The sequence below is a fragment of the Trichechus manatus genome, unplaced genomic scaffold, assembly GCF_000243295.1.
Source record: "Trichechus manatus latirostris isolate Lorelei unplaced genomic scaffold, TriManLat1.0 scaffold00205, whole genome shotgun sequence".
Lineage (NCBI taxonomy): Eukaryota > Metazoa > Chordata > Mammalia > Sirenia > Trichechidae > Trichechus > Trichechus manatus.
This window is the reverse complement of record NW_004444141.1, coordinates 2,838,147-2,859,421: the sequence shown is the minus strand read 5'-3', so window position 1 is coordinate 2,859,421 and position 21,275 is coordinate 2,838,147.

Sequence of the window (21,275 nt, the reverse complement as noted above, 5' to 3'; positions counted from 1 at the left end):
CATTAACAGGATACAAACCATAATTAACAACACACAAACTGCAGAAGATAAGCTAGATAACTGGGATCTTCTAAAAATTAAACACTTATGTTCATCAAAAGACTTCACCAAAAGAGTAAAAAGACAACCTACAGACTGGGAAAAGATTTTTGGCTATGGCAAATCCAACAAAGGTATAATCTTTAAAATCTACAGGAAAATCCAACACGTCTAAAACAAAAAGACACATAATCCAACTAAAAAATGAGCGAAGGAAATGAATAGACATTTCACTAAAGAAGATATTCAAGCAGCCAATAGACACATGAGGAAATGCTCATGATCACTAGCCATTAGAGAAATGCAAATCAAAACCACAATGAGATGCCATCTCATCCTGGCATTACTGGCACGAATCAGAAAAACAGAAAATAACAAATGTTGGAGAGGCTGTGGGGAGATTGGAGCTCTTATGCACCGCTGGTGGGGATGCAAAATGGTACAACCATTTTGGAAAACGATATGGAAAGGGAAGAGGAAATAGAAATAGGAAATTTCTATTTCCTTAGAAAGCTAGAAACAGAAATACTGTAAGATCCAGCAATCCCACTCCAAGGAATATATCCTAGAGAAATGAGTCATCACATGAATAGACATATGCACACCATGTTCATTGCAGCACTGTTCACAATAGCCAAAAGTTGGAAACAAGCTAGATGCCCATCAACAGACGAATGGATAAACAAACTATGATAAATACAGACAATGGAGTACTACGCTACACTATGATAAAGAACAATGATGAATCTGTGAAGAATCTCACAACAAGGATGAATCTGGAAGGCATTATGCTGAGTGAAATAAGTCAATCACAAAAGGACAAATATTGTATGAGACCACTACTGTAAAAACTCATGAAAAGATTTACACGCGAAAAGAAACAATATTTGATGGTTACAAGGGAGGGGAGGGGTGGGAATGGAAAAACACTAAATAGGCAGTAGGTAAGTGGTAACTCTGGTGAAGGGTAGGCCAGTACACAATACTGGGGAAGCCAGCACAACTTGTACAAGGCAAGGTCATGGAAGCTCCATAGACACATCCATACTCCCTGAGAGACCGAATTACTGGGCAGAGAGCTTGGGGACCATGGTCTCGGGGAACATCTAGCTCAACTGCATAACACAGTTCATAAAGAAAGTGTTCTACATTCTACTTTGGTGAATAGCGTCTAGGGTCTTAAATGCTTGTTAGTGGCCATTTAAGATACTCCACTGGTCTCACCTCATCGGGAGCAAGGGAGAATGAAGTAAACTAAAGACACAAGGGAAAGATTAGTCCAAAGGACTAACGGACCACAACTACCACGGCCTCCACCAGACTGAGTCCAGCACAACTAGATGGTGGCTGGTTACCACCACTGACTGCTCTGACAGGGGTCATAATAGATAGTCCCAGACAGCACAGGAGAAAAATGTAGAACAAAATTCTAACTCACAAAAAAATTCCAGACTTACTGGTCTGACAGAGACTGTAGAAACCCTGAAACTATGTCCCCTGGACACCTTTTTATAACTCAGTAATGAAGTCACTCTTGAGGTTCACCCTTCAGCCAAACATTAGACAGGCCCATTAAAAAAAAAAATAAAAATGAGACTAAAGTGGCACACCAGCCCAGGGATAAGGAAAGCTGATAATAGGGAACCCAAAGTCAAGAAGGGGAGAGCGTTGACATGTCGTGGGGTTGGTAACCAATGTCATAAAAGTATATGTGTACTAACTGTTTAGTGAGTAGCTAGTTCGTTCTGTAAACCTTTATCTAAAGTACGATACTTTTAAATAAATAAATAGCACAAAAGAAACATTATGTACCTCCTGATGAAAGGCACAAGACACATTACCACCTATTACCTGGCTAAAGGGATAAAACCTGTGTCAGATCAAGTCTCTGGATCTAGCTCTCAAATTGCAAGAAATACAGGAGCCAGAAGAACATGTTAAATTGTACCGTGAGTGAACAGTTAGCAAAACCCAGCCTATGGTAAACTTGACAAGTCAAATAGCCCAGGTTCATCAACAGATCATAGCAAGGAAAAGAAAGAGATGGAGGGGAATTTATAGATTAAAGAGACTTCAAAGGCATAGCAAACTTAAAAAAATCTGTGCAAGATTAAACGATAGAGTTTAGGGATGCACACTTGCAAGATAAAACCATAAACAAATACAAGGAGGTGATCACTATAAAAGTCAGGTCACTTTTAGCAGGAGGAGGGAATTTTGTTGCCATAGGACCTGTGGAGACGTCACAGGGATGGCTGACAAGTCTATTTCCTGATTGGGGTTGCAGCTATGAGGGCGTTCTCTTCGTAATAATTCACGAAGCTCCACATTTGTTTTGTGTGGATTTTGTATATGTGTTTAATTTTACAATAAAAATACAAAACAAAGAAAAGAAAACAATCATCTATATGAGACCAAATAGTCAAAAATTCCTCTAAAGCAAAGATGAGAAGGTAAGGGGGCAGGGAAACTAGAGTACTAGAAATGGTACAACCAGAACGGAATGAATGAGAATGATGACACATTGTGAAAAATGTAACCAACATCACTGAATAATTTGTACAGAAATTGTTAAATGGAAACCTAATTTTGCTGTGTAAACCTTCACCTTAAACACAATAAAATACTAGTTAAAAACAAAAAGCTGTAAACCTGTAGCAAACAGATACCACATTTTCTCTTAACTCTTTACTACCTGATACATACAAGTTTTAAATAAATATGAATAAATAAAAATCAGTTGCCTTCAAGTTGAGTCTGACTCATGGCAATCTAATGTGTGTCAAAGTAGAACTGTGCTTCATAGGGTTTTCAGCAGCTGATTTTTTGGAAGTTGATTGCCAGCCCTTTATTCCAAGGTGCCTCTGGGTGAAAAGAACTTCTAACATTCATTTCCAAATGTACATTTTTTAATTACTTCCTGCATTGATCTACACATCCCACTGACTTACAAATATTCTGTTGAGGATTTCCAATTAATAAAAACCTTCAGCTTTGGTTTAAAATTTGAATAACAAGGAAGTGTGATTAACAGTTCATTTAAGATTTGAAGTTGTTTTCCAAAAACTCAAAAAAAATCCCGATATAATCACCACAAATGTGTAGATCCAGGGTCAGCAAACTACAATACACCCTGTGTGTCAAACCTGGCCCACTGATTAATTTTGTAAATACAATTTTATTGGAACACAGCCATGATCGTGTGTTTATATATCGTCTGTCGCTGCCTTCACACTAAGACAGTGGAGTTGAGTAGATGCAACGGAGACCACATGGCCCTCAAAGCCTAAAATATTTACTGACTGGCCTTTTAAGGAAAAAAAATGGCCAATCCCTGAATGACTCATGGATTTAGAGCTTGAACTATCCAGAGAAACTTTTATTTCTTGTTGTTGTTGTTAGCTGGTGTCGAGTCAGTTCCGACTCGTAGTGACCCTATGTAGCACAGAACGAAACACTGCCCAGTCCTGCGCCATCCTCACAATCGTTGTTTTGCTTGAGCCCATTGTTGCAGCCGCTGTGTTAGTCCATCTCGTTGAGGGTCTTCTTCTTTTTCGCTGACCCTCTACTTTACCAAGGATGATGTCCTATCCCTTCTGACAACATGTCCAAAGTATGTAAGATGTAGTCTCACCATCAAGCATTCTAGTTCTACTTCTTCCAAGACAGATTTGTTCGTTCAATATTCTTCGCCAGCACCACAATTCAAAGGTGTCAATTCTTCTTTGGTCTTCCTTATTCATTGTCCAGCTTTCTCATGCACATGATGTAATTGAAAACACCACGGCTTGGGTCAGGCACACCTTAGTCTTCAAGGTGACATCTTTGCTTTTCAACACTTTAAGGAGGTCTTTTGCAGCAGATTGCCCAATGCAATGCGTCTTTTGATTTCTTGACTGCTGCTTGCATGGGTGTTGACTGTGAATCCAAGTAAAATGAAATCCTTGACAACTTTAATCTTTTCTTCGTTTATCACGATGTTGCTTATTGTTCCAGTTGTGAGGATTTTTTGTTTTCTTTATGTTGAGGTGTAATCCATACTGAAGGCCGTGGTCTTTGATCTTCATCAGTAAGTGCTTCAAGTTTCAGCAAGCAAGGTTGTGTCATCTGCATAACACAGGTTGTTAATGAGTCTTCCTCCAATACTGATGCCCCATTCTTCTTCATATAGTCCGGCTTCTTGGATTATTTGCTCAGCATACAGATTGAATAGGGATGATGAAAGTATGCAACCCTGATACACACCTTTCCTGACTTTATACTACACAGTATTCCCTTGTTCTGTCCAAACAACTGCCTCTTGATCTACATACAGTTTCCTCATGAGAAAAATTAAGTGTTCTGGAATTCCCATTCTTCTCAATGTTATCCATAATTTGTTATGATCTACACAGTCGAATGCCTTAGCATAGTCAATAAAACACAGGTAAACATCTTTCTGGTATTCTCTGCTTTCAGCCAGGATCCATCTGACCTAGCAATGATATCTCTGGTTCCCTGTCCTCTTCTGAATCCAGCCTGAATTTCTGGCAGTTCCCTGTCAACATACTGCTGTAGCCGCTTTTGAATGATCTTCAGCAAAATTTTATTTGTGTGTGATATTAATGATATTGTTCAATAATTTCTGCATTTGGTTGGATGGCCTTTCTTGGGAACAGGCATAAATATGGATCTCTTCCAGTCAGTTGGCCAGGTAGCTGTCTTCCAAACTTCTTGGATAGACAAGTGAGCACTTCCAGCACTGCTTTCATTTGTTGAAACATCTCAATTGATATTCGGTCAATTCCAGGAGCCTTGTTTTTCGCCAATGCCTTCAGTACAGCTTGGACTTCTTCCTTCAGTACCATCGGCTCCTGATCATATGCTACCTCTGGAAATGGTTGAACTTCAACCAATTTTTTTTGGTATAATGACTCTGTGTTTTCCTTCCATCTTCTTTTGAAGCTTCCTGTGTCGTTTAATATTTTCCCCATAGAATCTTTCACTATTACAACTTGAGGCTTGAATTTTTTCTTCAGTTCTTTCAGCTTGAGGAATACCAAGAGTGTTCTTCCCTTTTGGCTTTCTATCTCCAGCTCTTTGCACATGTCATAATACTTTACTTTGTCTTCTTGAGCCCCCCTTTGAAATCTTTTGTTCATTGCTTTTACTTCGTCACTTCTTCATTTTGCTTTAGCTACTCAATGTTCAAGAGCAAGTTTCGGAGTCTCTTTTGACATCCATTTTGGTCTTTTCTTTCTTGTCTTTTTAATGACCTCTTGCTTTCTTCATGTATGATGTCCTTGATATCATTCCACAACTCGTCTAGTCTTCGGTCATTAGTGTTCAACGGGTCAAATCTATTCTTGAGATGGTCTCTAAATTCAGGTGGGATATACTCAAGGTCGTACTTTGGCTCTCGAGGACTTGTTCTAATTTTCTTCAGTTTCAACTTAAACTTGCGTATGAGCAATTGATGGTCTGTTCCACAGTCGGCCCCTGGCCTTGTTCTGACTGATGATACTGAACTTTTCCAGCATCTCTTTCCACAGATGTAGTGGATTTGATTCCCATGTATTCCATCTGGGAGGTCCATGTGTATAGTCACTGTTTATGTTGGGGAAAAAAGGTATTTGCAATGAAGAAGTTGTTGGACTTACAAAATTCTATCATGCAATCTCCAGCATCATTTCTATCACCAACACCATATTTTCCAACTACTGATCCTTCTTCATTTCCAACTTTCACATTCCAATCACCCATAATTATCAATACATCCTGACTGCATGTTTGATCAATTTCAGACTGCAGAAGCTGGTAAAAATCATCAGTTTCTTAATCTTTGGCCTTAGTGGTTGGTGCATAAATTTGAATAATAGTCATATTAACTGGTCTTCCTTGTAGGTGTATGGATATTATCCTATCACTGACAGCATTGTACTTCAGGATAGATCTTGTAATGTTCTTTTTGATGATGAATGCAACTCCATTCCTCTTCAAGATGTCATTCCCAGCATAGTAGAAAATATGATTGTCTGATTCAGAATGGCCAATACCAGTTCATTTCAGCTCACTAATGCCTAGGATATCGATGTTTATGTGTTCTATTTCATTTTTGACGATTTCCAATTTTCCTAAATTCATACTTTATACATTCCATGTTCCTATTATTAATGGATGTTTGCAGCTGTTTCTTCTCATTTTGAGTCGTGCCACATCAGTAAATGAAGGTCCCAAAATCTTGACTCCCTCCACATCATTAAGGTGGACTCTACTTGGAGGAGGCAGCTCTTCCCCAGTCGTCTTTTGAGTGCCTTCCAACCTGGGGGGCTCATCATCCAGCACTATATCAGACAATGTTCCACTGCTATTCATAAAGTTTTCACTGGCTAATTCTTTTCAGAAGTATGTAATTATACCAGTAATAATTAAGATTCCCATCCTGAGAAGAGCATGGGTTTTGAAGCTGAACAGGCTTGAGTTTCAATCCTGCATGTACCATGTACCAGCTGCTGCAACCTAAGGCAAGTCACTTAATTTCTTCGTGCCTATATTCTCATCTGTAAGATGAAGATAATAATTAATAAATATATTCGTACAGATATATAGATTTTATATCAATATATGTACATACAGAGAGAGAAAGTTTATTGCAAAAATTAGAAAGAGATGCTATTTATTATAGTCCTAGAACAAAGAAGAATCCAGTGGATAAGAATCCAGTGGATAAGAATCCAACTGTCTTGAAGGACATACTTTTCCTAGTGTTCCATAATTATTGGGCTTAAAACAACAATCATTTTATTATATCTCTCGATTTTATGGTTACAGAATTCAGGCAGGGCTCAGTGGGATGATTCTATCGTTCTCTATGGTGTTGACTGGATGGTCTGGACTGGAGGTTTCAAGACAGTGTCACGCGCATGTGACTTGATAGAGTGGCTAGAATGGCTGGGCTCAGCTGGGACTGTCCATCGGAGCACCGTGTGTGTCCTCTCAAGCATGGCGGTCTCAGAGTAGGGAGGCTAATTACAGGGAAGCTCGGGGCTCTCAGAGAAAAGTATTCCAAGAGCAACAAGACCTCTTAAGACCTACACTTGGGAGTCATGTGATATCTCTTCTACCACACTCTATGGGTTGAGCAAGTCTCTAAGGCTAAAGTCTGACTCAACCTCTCAACAGAAGGCGTTGCAGAGAATTTGTGGCCAACTTTGACCTATCACATCCTATTTTATATACATTGCTAAAATCAACTACCAAAGCACCAAGAACTAAATTCAACCAAAGAATTTGGGGATGTAGAATTGCTTGATGCTAGTTTACATTAATTTTCCACTTTTTTCAAATTGTTTTGTCAGCATTGGAACACAGCCTATCCATTTCTAACAGCCAAGAAGGCTGGAATTCTCAATATTCCCACTTGCCTTTTGTAGAATTGATCAGGTTAGCTGAACCACAGTTCTTATTACCCTATAAAATGAGCAAAACAAAGCTAATTGCTTCTTCCAAGGGAAATAAGTACAATGTTCCTGAAAATGTGAAGGATTGTAGCCATATCTGGAAAGTACTTTGAGCACTTTCCAGTGGAGAGCAGTAGCCACCCACTATCTTTATTCTTTCCTCAAACGCAGAAATTTAGTATGTATTTACATTTTAAAATCAATTTGTATTCCAGAGATGTTAGCGGGGAAAGCAAAACACGACGGTGAGGAAGTCAGTATGTGTCCCTGAGGAGAGTCAAGGGGTGGTTATATAAAGAAATGCAGTGAGACCTAACTGACCCAGTGAAGTGTGATCAGTGTGCACAGGCCCAACAGGTGCTGGATCCGAAATAGCAGCAAGGGCCCCGGTGCTCAGCTGAGGTGGAGCTGTGTGATACAAGCTAATGCAAACAGTGAGAACTTCAGAATTGGGGTAGGGAGAGGACCTGAAGTTTGGTGGGTGAAAAAGAGCATTATTCTCCAGATGAGAAGGTAACTGAAACCTATTTGGAATCTATCTTTTTGTGCAAGCTTATAGGAAACTCTCTGTTAAGGAGCCCTGGCAACGCAGTAGTTAAGAGCTCAGCTGCTAACCAAAAAAATCCACCAGCTGCTGGTTGGAAACCCTATGGGGCAGTTCTACTCTGTCCTAAAGGGTCACTATGATTCAGAATCGATTCCACGGCTATTAGTTTGTCTGTTGGTTTATTTGTTTGTTTGGTTTTTGGTCTTTGTAAAAGATCCCTGGGTGGCATAAATGGTTTGTGCTAGACTGCTAACCTAAAACTTGACCCACCCAGTGGTGCCACAGAAGAAAGACCTGGCAACCTGCTGCCGTAAAGATTAGAGCCGAGAAAACCCTATGGTGCAGTTCCGCTGTGTAACCAACTCTGTCCTCTGACTCTGGTTGCCATGGGTTAGAATCAACTTGACAGCAACAGGGTTGGCCTTTTTTTGGTTTTTATAAAATTTGTTTTCTTTTTTAATGTTGCTCTCTGTCATACATAAAAAGAGCTTTTTGGTAGTAGTATTTTTTGAGCATATCCACTTTATTGGGTCTAGCTGGACGGCTGGGTGGGAGAGGGGCCAGCAGAATCTTCGCCCTACACGAGGCCTGAAATCAGACTCATCACTGGTGTTCCACTTGATGAGAAAACCAGGTCAGCAAGGTGTACTTTAAGGTTAGCAGCATTGCTTTCACTTTGAAACAAGGCTTTCTCAAAGAACGCTCATCTATCAGATCAGCAACTCATACTTTCTGAGTTTAAATAAAGTAAGTTCTTACTACTATATTTTTTTCCTTTAATAATGTGACCCATTTAAAACACACACACACATTCTAAAGCATTAAAAATAAATTAATTAATATGGTCACTTTACAACATAAACTGTAAACATTATTGAATTTATTATTTAAGATATAATAAGATAAACTGAAAATCCAATTTTTTGTATAGACATGTTTTGGTTCTGAGTTTGGCCATCTCAGTGGGAAGACCCAAATTTGGCACACGACCTATGTCCTCACGCTGAAGACCACCACTCACAAGAGCCTAGACAGCCAGGCGTGGTGCTGTGGCCTCTTGGAAAGAAGCCATTGTTTAAGAATCCTATTTATTAATAATAACCCTCATTTACAGAAAGATTACAATTGACAAAACGCTTTTGCATAAATTGCCTCATTTGTTACTCACAAGCCGGTGAGTTCAGTTTAACTCTACCCGTTCTACAGTTGAAGAAACTGAGGATCCAAAAGGATGAGGGGTTTTGCCCAAGTCTCTAGACAGTCCAGAGCTGAGTCAGGACTCTGATTTACATGTTTTCCACGGTGCCTTCCTCCTGCCCTCGACACTGCTCACCAGCATCATCTCCTCTGGTTGCACTGATTTCTTTCTGTCTCCCATACAATATCTTCTCTCCCACTTCTGTTGGTCTGTTGTGTTTGTTTTAATGCCGCTTCTCTTGCCTGAATACCTGTGACCCACGAAGATTTCCCTAAACACTTCAGCTTTCCACAATATTCCCCTTAATATCTCTAACATACCATGGAACGTGGCTATGTTACTCCCCCTTTTCTTCGTAGCATTTGCAAGTCTTAGGCACCCAAATGAGACACACAGCCTTGAGGGCTGGGGCTGTGCCACTCACTCTCCTCTCCCCAAAGTGCCAAGCACAGTTCTGTGTACAGAGTTTACGAGAGAGCTTATTACTCAAATGTATGATTTGAAGAGCTGTATTGAGCTCGGCTGCTAACAAAAAAGATCGGCAGTTCAAATCCACCAGGCTCTCCTTGGAAACCCTACGGGGCAGTTCTACTCTGTCCTATAAGGTCATTATGAGTCGGAATCAACTCGAAGGCAACAGGTTTGGTTTGGGTTTTTATTCTTGAGCTGGAGTCCTCAGGTAGCACAAACGGTTAGGCTCTTGATTACTAGCTGAGAGGCTGGCTGTTCCAGAGCCACCCAGAGCCACCTTGGAAGAAAGGCCTGGTGATTTGCTTCCGAAAGATCACAGCCTTCAAAACACCATGGAAAGGTTCCAGTACATGGAGTTGCCATGAACTGGAATCGACTCAACAGCAACTGAAAATAAGAGTCTTGAGATGGCTGCATGAGTTTCATCCTATGCCTAAAATGCCCTCTTTGCTTCCACCTTTCCAACCCCTCATTATCCTTGAGAGCCAGCTCACACGTCACCACCTTTGTGCGGCTGTCCGCAGTCATCAGGGACGTTAGTCACTGTCTGTATCACAGTGTTCTCCACAGTCCGTAGTGACTATATACACTTCTGCCTCCCCCACCAAACAACCTGGAAAACGAGTGCAACAACCAATACCAGCCACCGTTTCAAATACCTCCCTATCCTTCTCTAATTGTTTGTGGAAGGAATTCTTAAAACCTCAATTAGATTGTAAACTCCTTTTAGAATAAGGACTACGTCTTGCTAGTTACTTGGGTGAATGCAGTCTTTGGAAAAAAGATCAGCCTTAAAGCAGCAAAGCCATCCCCAACAAAACATATTCCTCATCCCCAACGAAACATATTCGCCATCCCCGAGGAAACCTATTCATCGCTGAAGGGACATCAACTAATTGCACAAAGCCTTTTTCAAAATCACCCAAACACTTTTCAGAGGAAGTTCGTATATTTATCTGGATTTTTTTCATAAACAAATCATTATATTTACAACACGTTTGGCACAGTCTTACTGGAAGAAAACTCATGATAAGCAAAGAAAGCTGTCATGTGAATCACTGTCTACAATGGAAACATCTGATGCAAGTAATTCCCACAGCACTAGGATGAGCTATGTGTACCGTGAAGGTCTTGTCTAATTTCTACAATACATGGAATTTGGCTTTCCATAGCAAAATTTATGTTCAGGGTAATGAAAAGTAGTGAGCTGAATATAGACTATTAATGCAGATATGATGATCATTATTCAATCTATTGTAATTATATCATAGTGAATTTAGTCCATTTTAACAGTATCTTAGTGAATTTAAAGGCATGAAAAAGTATTTAGAGTTCTTCATCTGCAATGGCAATACTCCATATATAGCACTGGCCTTATATAGAAAAGACCACAGAAACCAGAGCTGAAGCTACAGTTTTGAGATCACCGGGAAAACTTTTTAAGTATACAGGTGTTCTGGCCTCAGCCTCAGAGATTCTGAGTCAACCTCTATACTTCTAATGGCAGTGGTAGTGATTCACACCAAAATTTGGGAACCAGTGGACCACAGGGCTGAACACTGTCATCTCCGGGCACTGGCTTGCATGGCTCTTCAGAGCTGATGGGGCCCATCTCTTCCTGACTCAATGAGGCCTCGCTGGTAAGAGAAATCAGCACGCGGAAGTAGCTACACTGTGGAAATCCACCACCACCACGCTGTTAAACATTCACCAGCAGTCTGATGGGTAAGACATTACAGCCTTGGTCTCTGTCTAACAGATTTTTTTTTTTTTTTTTTTGCATAAAACTTTGATCCTGCTGAAGTTCTGTGCCGAACATTCTGTTGTAGGTTTAGACAGGAAGGAGCATATTAGAAACTCAGAATTCCCAAGCTTTCAGATTCAGCACATCCCTTGGTGAATGTGGACATTAAAAGGCTCAAGGAAGTGAGCTAACAGTGATGAAAATCTCTTCAAGTGGTAACGTTTTGGAAGATTCGTGGCCCGGTATTAGTCTGGATAAGTGAGTCCAGGGGACGTTATGGAGCGTGGAGTGACCTGCTCTGCTTTGACAACTGTCTCATTAAATCAGGCTCATCTGCCCTGTTGTTTTCCAACTCCAAGCCAACTCTGACCCAAATGTGAGGACCTGATAGAGAATATTCAGTGGCATGCTCTCACCTGTTCCTCCTGGAAATGTGGTATGCATTGCTGCCCACCTGTTTACCCAGAAACAAACCAGAACTGGACAGAAATTAAGCCAATTTAGTATTTTATTAAATGACCCAGGGAAACCCAGAGGTGTGGATTCCTGATCTGATTCTTTCTTCTCTCCAGCAGAACATGTGGAGTTTGGAACGGCGGGTCAGCAGGGAGAGCCCCATGACTCTGAGACGTGTTCACACACCAGAGGCTTGTGTGTGACGTCTTAAGGTGGGAAAACTACAGTTTTGAGGGAGGAAAAAAAAATCGTGCAGCTTCACTTGCTGATGCAAGTTAAGTGATAAAAGCCTCGTTTAAAACAACATTGCACAGCAGACTGTCTTGGTTCACAACACAATGACAAAGGATTGGTCCTTTAAAAAAGTCATAAACACGCCAAAAACCTTCTTAGGGATGCTTCTGCAATCTAAACACCATGTGGGGTCACATACGTTGACCATCTAGCTTAGATTTCCTGGTATAGTTACGATTTTGTAAAAATCTGTTTTCTCCAGTAAAGGCATCTCCATTACTGACTAAAATGGGATTTAATTGTGTCTCTGTTTATAAGACTCTTCATGAAGTAACTTCACAAAGCAGAAAAAAAATGCTTTATCCAGCTGATGTGTCCCCAAATGTGAGACTTAGAATTCCTGATACTAGTGTTCTCCTGATGCCTAGACGATCCGTCCAGAAGCAGACCCCAGAGCGCAGACTTGAAAAGTCCCAGTGTCTTGTTTTGGCACATGGTTGATTTCTCAGCTTCTGCTCTTTCCAGAACCTCACTCACGACCTCTCTCAGGCTGAGAGTCTGTTGAAGTAGGCAAAAGCCAGCAGCCTCAAATGTCACAAAGAAGTTAATCAGTGCTCCTGGGACCATAGTTTGGTGTATGGAATTAAATGAAGAAAGGAAAAGGAAAGGGATAAATGATGGAAGCATTAAGAGAGAACTAGAGTGTTTTCTTAAATGCTGAACTGACTGCCATTTTCCCCAAATTCCAGGCCTTTCTTAATAGGGGTCATTAAGTACAGGAATGAGACCCTCTGGAGAGGGATCTGCGAGCTGTGGGAGCACACCCAGGGCAAATGAAATGGATTATGAAGTGTGGGGGTTGCAGCTCTGGGTGGTCCCTGCCTAAAATTGTGCAGTTAGGTGGGGCCTGTCACATATGTCAATGACGACCCCGGGCCAGAAGTGGCTTCCCCGTATCTGATTTTCCACAGGAAACTTTACAGCGTGTTGTCTTGTGTTCCACCTCAGAAGGACAACGTGTGGCTCAGTTTATTCCTAGCACTGGGGAAGGCAAAAAGGGTGGGTAGAGATTAGGGCCCAATATTCATGAATCAGCCTTGGACATGTCCATGGACTGTTTTGAATGATCAATCTTAAAGAAATATCATTCCTAAATTTAGACATCTAAAGGATTTATCTGGAAAAATAATAGGAAAAAGATCAAGGAATTAGAAAACTGTCTATAACAGCAGTTTCTAAAGCATATTCTATTTTGGGAAAACATATTTTACAGCTGCTCATTTCAAATAGTATTGCACATGAGCATAATAAATCCTCTGAGATATCCTGCCGTTAAAACAAACACTATGAGATCTGTTTTTAATTTAATTCAACATTTCCCAACCTTTTCAACTGCAGACCCCTGTTTCTACTGAACCCCTAACAAAATCACAAGGAACCGTGTTCTGTAGCCTACTGGGAGGAATGTCAGATACTGAGGGGAGCCTCTGAAAGGGCCCCCTTCCTGTACACTGAGCTTTGTAAATGAGGATACTTCACAGACCAACCAGTTCTCCTGCCTTGGTGAGGGCTCGGCTGCAAGCTGGGACTCAGACCCTTGCTGGCACCAGAGAACCCCTGAATTCCCACTCGGGAGAGAAGGCGCTAAGCTTCCATTTCTAGCCCTGACTAGTTTGCACCCCAGGGACGGTGCTGCTGCTCAGACTACCAATGTCACTCTGACAGTTCATAATTAAACGCTTCGATCCTTTTCTGGGGAAGTTTTACCATCTGCCACATGTGCTCTAGCTTTATTGGGTGTTTTGCTATTGAATTATACTCCATAATTGTTCTTTTGCTAAATTATTTAAAAAAAAAATCTCAGTAAGTTACCACTTCACCCTGAATCCTTTGCAGCAATAGATGGAACACGTGGGTGCTGCGACCCTCAGCAATCAAAGAGAAGCTGCTAATGTAGACAGAGCTGTAGACTGTAAAGCAGCAATGGACCACGAACTGGGTTCCCCAGGAAGGCGGAGGAGGCCAGCCTCAGCGGCTTACTCCTCAGGTCTCTCAGTCTGGTGTCACTACCACCATCAAACACATCTCTTCCACTCCCTTTGTATTGTGAGATTCATTTCCCCTGCGTTTGGGCTGAGTTCCTCTGGTATTACTTTAATCACCACCCAGCAAATGCCAAGGCAAAGAAGCCCTGGAAAGAGGGAGGAGTAGAAAGGTCAGTGCCGCAGTTGAGGCGCTCTGTGAAAGGGCAAGGCTGGTGTTACAATACCAAGAACTGAGCCTGAAGGAGCTAAGATGGGGCTGGTTCGAAGGGGGCTGGTGTTTATGAAGAGGAAGCCCTTTAGCCTCCTGGCGGTTGCCAGGGCCTTAGAGAGAGGAGCATGCTCCTGCACGCACAGTAGGCATGTCGTCAGTGGGACTGCACAGGACAGAGGGCCGCAAGCTTGCTGGAGAGGTGGAATGTGGAGAAACCTCCCTCTCTAAAGCATGTTTCTTTCTGCGGTGAGCTCCAGACAGCCAGGGCCCCTGTCCTGGGTCTTCCTATTAGTGTGCCCTTCTCCACCTTTCTCCCAGCCAGGCCTCCCCATGAGGAGAAGATTCCAAGAGACTAAGCCCAGGGCAGTGCAAATGGCTAAATGTGCACTCAGCTGCTAACCAAAAGATTGAAGGTTCGAGTCCACCCAGGGGTACCTCGAAAGAGAAGCCTGGCAGTCTACTTCCCAAACAACAGCCATTGAAAACACTATGAAGGACAGTTCTTCTCTGACATGCATGGGGTTGCCATGAGTCAGTCTACCTGACAGCAACTGGTACGGATTTAAGTCCATGCCACCCTCCTCGTCTAAACTGCACTCCAGGTACCAGGACCCTGGATTCCCTGCCCAAAGCCACTTCCAGGCCTGCAAAGACTTCTTCCCTGGTATATCCTCAGGAGGGCTCACCCTCAGACCTGAGGGGTGGCCAAAGAGCAGCTGTTTGCAGGATGGGGAAGGGGGTGGACAGAGTTGAGACATGCAGGAGGCCCCTTGCAGTGAGGGGAAAGCTCAAGGTGGGGAGAGGGTGGGCAAGGGCCTACATTTGTGGTCTTTCCCTCAAGCCCTGTGAATGATGGAGGTGGACATGATGACATCTGTCCTGCTGGGCATCATCAGACACGGACCAAGAGGCATTTCCATACACTAAAAAAGGCCTCCTACATTGTTGAGTACAATAAATAATCATCACTATAAACCAAGAAAACCCAAATCCATTGCTGTCAAGTTGATTCCAACTCATGGCAATCCCAAGTGTGTCAGAGTAGAACTGCACTCCACAGAGTTTTCAATGGTTGTGAGCTTATGGAAGTAGATCATCAACCCTTTCTTCCGTGGTGCCGCTGGGTGTATTTAAACTGCTAACCTTCTAGTTAATAGCTGAGAGCAAATCATTTGTGCCACCCAAGGACCTTATAATCATTACTACAAAAGTCCTATATTCTCTCTCAGAATTATTGCATACTCTATGCTAAGCATTCTACATACATTACCTTGTTTCATCCTGACATTCACTGTAATCTGCAAGAAATTATATTATTCCAGTTTTATAAATAAAGAAATAGATGCTGAGAGAAGCTAAGTAACTTGCCCAGGTTAGCAGAGGTGGTAAGTGGTGCAGCTGCAGTTCAAACACTAAAATGAGATTTCTAACCTGTGTGAGTGAAGAGAATCAGAGACTGCTGAATAGATGCCGGTGCGGGTTTTGGTTCTCTGAGATGGAGAAAAATCTGCAGATGCCTAGGAAGAGAATGAGAAAGATACAGGAACCTTCATAGAAAATAAAATAGCTTATAAGGAGGGGAAAAGTCAGAGGCAGGAAAAAGTGCTACCAAGAGCCTGATGCCTTGTGGGGGCTGGAGAAAAATTCCAGCCTTTTTCTCTTAGTAAAGCCTGAATTCTACCCAAGGATTGTGTTAAAGCATTTACTCAGTTAATTATACAGCACACCTCACAAACAGCTGGACCAACAACAAACTCAAAATAATATTTACATTTTAATTCCTTCGGGAGCAAGGGAGAATGAAGAGAACAGGATACAAGGAAAAGATTAGTCCAAAAGACTAATGGTCCACAGCTACCAAGGCCTCCACCGGACTGAGTCCAGTACAGCTAGATGGTGCCCGGCTACCACCACTCACTGCTCTGACCAGGATCACAACAGAGGGTTCTGGACAGAGCTGGAGAAGGATGTAGAACATAATTCTAACTCACAAAAAAAGACCAGATTTACTGGCCTAAAGGAGACTGGAGAAACCTCGAGAGTACGGCCCCCAGACACCCTTTTAGCTCAGTGGTGAAGTTATCTCCGAGGTTCACCATTCAGCCTGGGAGTGGACAGCCCAGTAAAACCAAATGGGACTAATGAGGTACAGTAGTCCAGTGACAAGGGCCAGAAGGCAGAAGGGGACAAGGAAGCTGGTGATAGGGAACCCAAGGTTGAGTAAGGATACTGTTGATGTGTTGTGAGATTGTTAACCACTGTCATAGGACAACATTTATAGTAACTGTTAAATGAGAAACTGTTTTGTTCTGTAAGCCTTCATCTTAAGTGAGAATAGCAGCACAATTGGAAGAGCGTAGTCAATGTCACTGAACTGTGCATGTAGAAATTTTTGAAATGGTGTATCTTTGGCTATGTGTATTTTCACCAAAAAAAAGGTTGAGAAGTTAGGGTTGACATGTTGTGGAGTTGTTAACCAATGTCATAAAACAATATGTGTACTACTGTTTCATGAGAAACTATTTGTTCTGTAAGCCTTCACGTGAAGTACAATAATAATAAAAAAAAAGAATATTTACATTTTAGACATCAGTAAACAGCTGGCTCTAAAATGTTAGTTCAAAGGAGCTCCCCTCACTTTTTTTTTTTTAATACTAAAATACAGTCGAAATTTTTATAAAAGACCCTTGTAGACTTCACAGAGTTCTTACAGCTGAAGTTTGTTTTTGCCTAGCAGTTCTGGAATCTCTGTAGGGCAGAATTTCTGAAAGAGAATTTGCAGCAACCAGATAAATTAGAGAAATAAAATTAGGAATAAAAGTTCTGTATGTGATTTTTTTTAAATACATATTTTTATTAAGATCCATTCAAAGTCATCTTGCTGAGTTTCAAGAGAAACTAAAATGATTTAAAAAATGTAACCAAATTAATTTAAATGTGCTTTTGACCTCCTCTTTCATAAGTTTATAAAGTTTTATAAAATATCTTTATGTCACTAAGAGCACTTCAGATTTTTAAAAATACCTTCAAATTTTAAGACAAAGAATGAAGAGAAGAAAATAGGTTGCATCAATGTGGTGCATAATAAAAATAATAACATGAAAATGTTGAAAGCAGCAAGAGAGAATGAGTCAGTCTGTGCAAGGGAACCACAATACGATAAACAACTGATTTCTCATCAAAATAATGGAGACTAAAGGCAGTAGGATGATAGTTTCAAATTGATAAAAGGAAAACATTGTCAAACAAGAATCTTATATCTAGCAAAGCTATAATTCAAAAATGAAGGAAGAACATAGATACTCCCAGAGGAACAAAAACTTAGGGAATTGACTGTTAGCAGACTTGCCTTCCTATAAGAAAGTTTAAAGGAAGTTCTTTAGGCTGAAAGGAAGCAACACCAGACAGTAATTCAAATCCACATTTAAAAGACAAAAACAAACAGCTTTGGTAAGGATCATTATGTAATAATCATAAGACAGTAAAATTACACGTTTCTTTTCCTTTCTTCTCTTAACTGACTTAAAAGGCAATTGCATCAAATAATATTTATAAAATTGTATTGTTGGCCCTATAATAAATGAAATGTAATGTATTTGACAATAACAACACAAAGCTGGATGGGCATAGCCCAACACAAAGTGTGTTCGAATCAGGCTATATTGCAGGAAAGAGATGACAGGAGATGGTAACTAGACCCCCAAGAAGAAATGAAGAGAAGCAAACAAATGAAAAGTAAGAATGTTAATAGAAAACAAAGACTCTGTAAATATATCTGGGTTCTCTATTCACTTTTTAAAAAGACATGATCACATAAAGCAAACTTACAACAAACTATTACTGGGTTTATAACAAAAATAACACCAAAAAAGGAGAAAATATCGAACTGTGCAGAAGTAAAGTTTCCATAGATCTTAGTATAATTAACTTACTATAAACCTAGAGTAAATTATAAGTTAAGATGTATATGGCAAGCTCTAAAACTACTACTTGGAAAATAAGAACAAGAAATATATATATATATATATATATTTACATCTTAGTTATCTAGTGCCGCTACAACAGAAATACCACAAGTGGATGGCTTTAACAAAGAGAAATTTATTTCTTCACAGTAAAGTAGGCTAAAAGTCCAAATTCAGGGCATTAGCTCCAGGGGGAGGCTTTTTCTCTATGTAGGCCTTCTTCTCATCAGTGTTCCCCCAGACTTCTCTGCTTCTCTGCGCAGGGACCCCAGGTCCAAAGGACACACGCTGCTCCTGGCACTGCTTTCTTGGTAGTGTGAGGTCCCCCTGTCTCTCTGCTCACTTCTGTCTTTTATATCTCAAGAGATTGCCTCAGGACACAATCCAGTCTTGTAGATTGAGTCCTGCCTTACCAACACAACTGCCACCTATCCTCCCTCATTAACATCATAGAGGCAAGATTTACAACATAGAGGAAAATCACACAGTACCAGGAATCATGGCCCAGCCAAACTGATACACACATTTTTGGAGGGACATAATTCAATCCATGACAATATACTTTTGTTTTTAAAGAAATCATTAAAGGAACAGCAGTGAGGTACCACCACACACCTATTGTTTTTGTTGTGTGCCATTGATTCGATTCCAGCTCATAGTGACTCTGTAAGACAGAGTAGAACTGCCCCATAGGGTTTCCAAAAGTGACTGGTGGATTTGAACTGCCATCATTTTGGTTAGCAGCTGAGCTCTTAACCACTGCACCTCCAGGACTCCTAAATTGTAATCTTTATGGGAACAATGTGATCACCTCCATGATGAGATCTGATATAATGTGATCACCTCCCCCATGTTGGGATCTGCTGTGAGCAGTCAGTCAGTTGAAAGGGAATTTCCTTGAGGGGCATGGCCTGCATGGAATATAAATGGACTTTCTGGCAAGGTTGGTGGGCTTTCACTCCCTCTGGATACTGCAGCTGGCTCCTGTTTGTCTGACCTCTGGTTCTTGGGACTTGAGCTAGCAGCTTACCTGCCTATCTTGGGATTTGGCAGCCTCTGCAGTCTGGATCTTGGGTTCGCCAGCCCCTGCACTTACGTGAGTCAGGAGAAGCCTCCAGCCTGACCCATGGATTTGGGACTTTCCAGCCTCTACAACTGCATGAGCCATTTCCTTGATCTATATCTTTCTCTCTCTACAGACACTTCACTGGTTTTGCTGCTCTAGAGAACTCAGCCTAAGACACATTCTACTGTATATAGGGTCACTAGAGTCGGAACCAACTTGACAGCACCTGGCAACAACGCCTTCTAGCAGAGAGAACAGAAAATGCAAAGATCCTAAAGCGTGAATGAGCAAGAAATAGAAAGAAGGCATCAGTAGCTGGTGAGTGAAGGAGAGACAGTTGACCAGATGAAGTCCTAGAAGTAGGCAAGAGGCAGATCACATATCCCCTTCTGGGCCTCGGTTAGGAATTGGATTTGATTCACAACGAGATGAAAAGCCAGTCAAGGGTCCAAGCAGGGCCGTGGCACGATCAGATTTATATTTGGTAAGATAGCTCTTACAAAAATCGCTTGTATTTTTCACAAGAGATGGCAGAGGCTTGGATTAGGATAATAGTGGGGAGAAAAGCCAACTTAAGATTTGTATTGGAGGTGAAATGAATAGGACCTGCCAATTAATTTGATGGGACTCAGGTGTGCACAGAAAGAATCAAGGATGACTTCTTCATTTCCAACCTCAGTAACTGTGGATAAGGTTACCATTGACTGAGACGTGGAAAACTGGAGAAGGCAAAAGAACAAGAGATAAAATCAAGGGTCCTGTTTTGGACATACTCAGCTTGACTGCTATTAGACATCTACATGGCCTAAGGAGGCAATTGGGTGTTTGAGTCCAGAGCTCAGTGAGGGGGAGCAGTGAGGGCTGTCATCAGCCTCTAAGTGGTAGGTCTGGCCCTTGTTCCGCTCACTAGCCTCACTCTACTCTCACCCTACCCGCCTGCCATTCCACTTGTATTTCACCAGCATACCTGACTACCTCTTGCCTCTATGCCTTTGCTCAAGTTGTCCTTGTTCCCCAAAATGCCCTCTCACCACGTCCATCTGCTGAATATCTATCCATTTTTTATAACTGAGAATTTGCAAGCAATATTTGCTATATATGTTACTAACAATTTTGCAAGTTATAACCACACTTTGCACCTAGTATTTGCTCATCGAACAATTTTCAACAACAACAATAGCAGCAGCAGCAAACCTCACAGAAACTGAACATGGATGTGCTAAACTGAACCAAAACTGGGCCCTAAAGATCTGAAAGCAAAAACTGATGCCAAACAGTTAAGCATCCTTTTAAGCATTCAGTCTTAGGTTTTAGTAAACCACTTTCTCTTATTCCACCTAAAAATTCTACTCCAAAGATCCTTTCTTGACAATTTCTTGATTGACTCCCATGTATATATGTATGCATGACTATTATAGAGTCTGACAAGTGCTCAATTCAGTGCTGCTTTTTCTTTAACAAGAACACAGCTCAAGTGACAATGCCTCTATTTAGCTTGTGCTGACTGCCAAAATAGAATCACCACTTCCTACTTTATTCCTCACAGGATCCTGTACAAATATCTATAAGTGTAGCTCTATTTATTAGCAAGTCCGTCCCCTACTAGATTGCTTCTTGAGGGCAGGGAACTTTTGTTTGTAGTGCATCCCCTCACACATAGGACAGTTCTTGTCACTTAAAAATGGAAAGAAGCGAACATCTAGCTCAATTGGCATAACACAGTTTATAAAGGCAATGTTCTACATTCTACCTTGATGAGTAGTGTCTGGGGTCTTAAAAGCCTGTGAGCAGCCATCTAAGATACTCCACTGGTCTCATCCCTTAGGGAGTGAGGGAGTGTGAAGAGAACAGGATACAAGG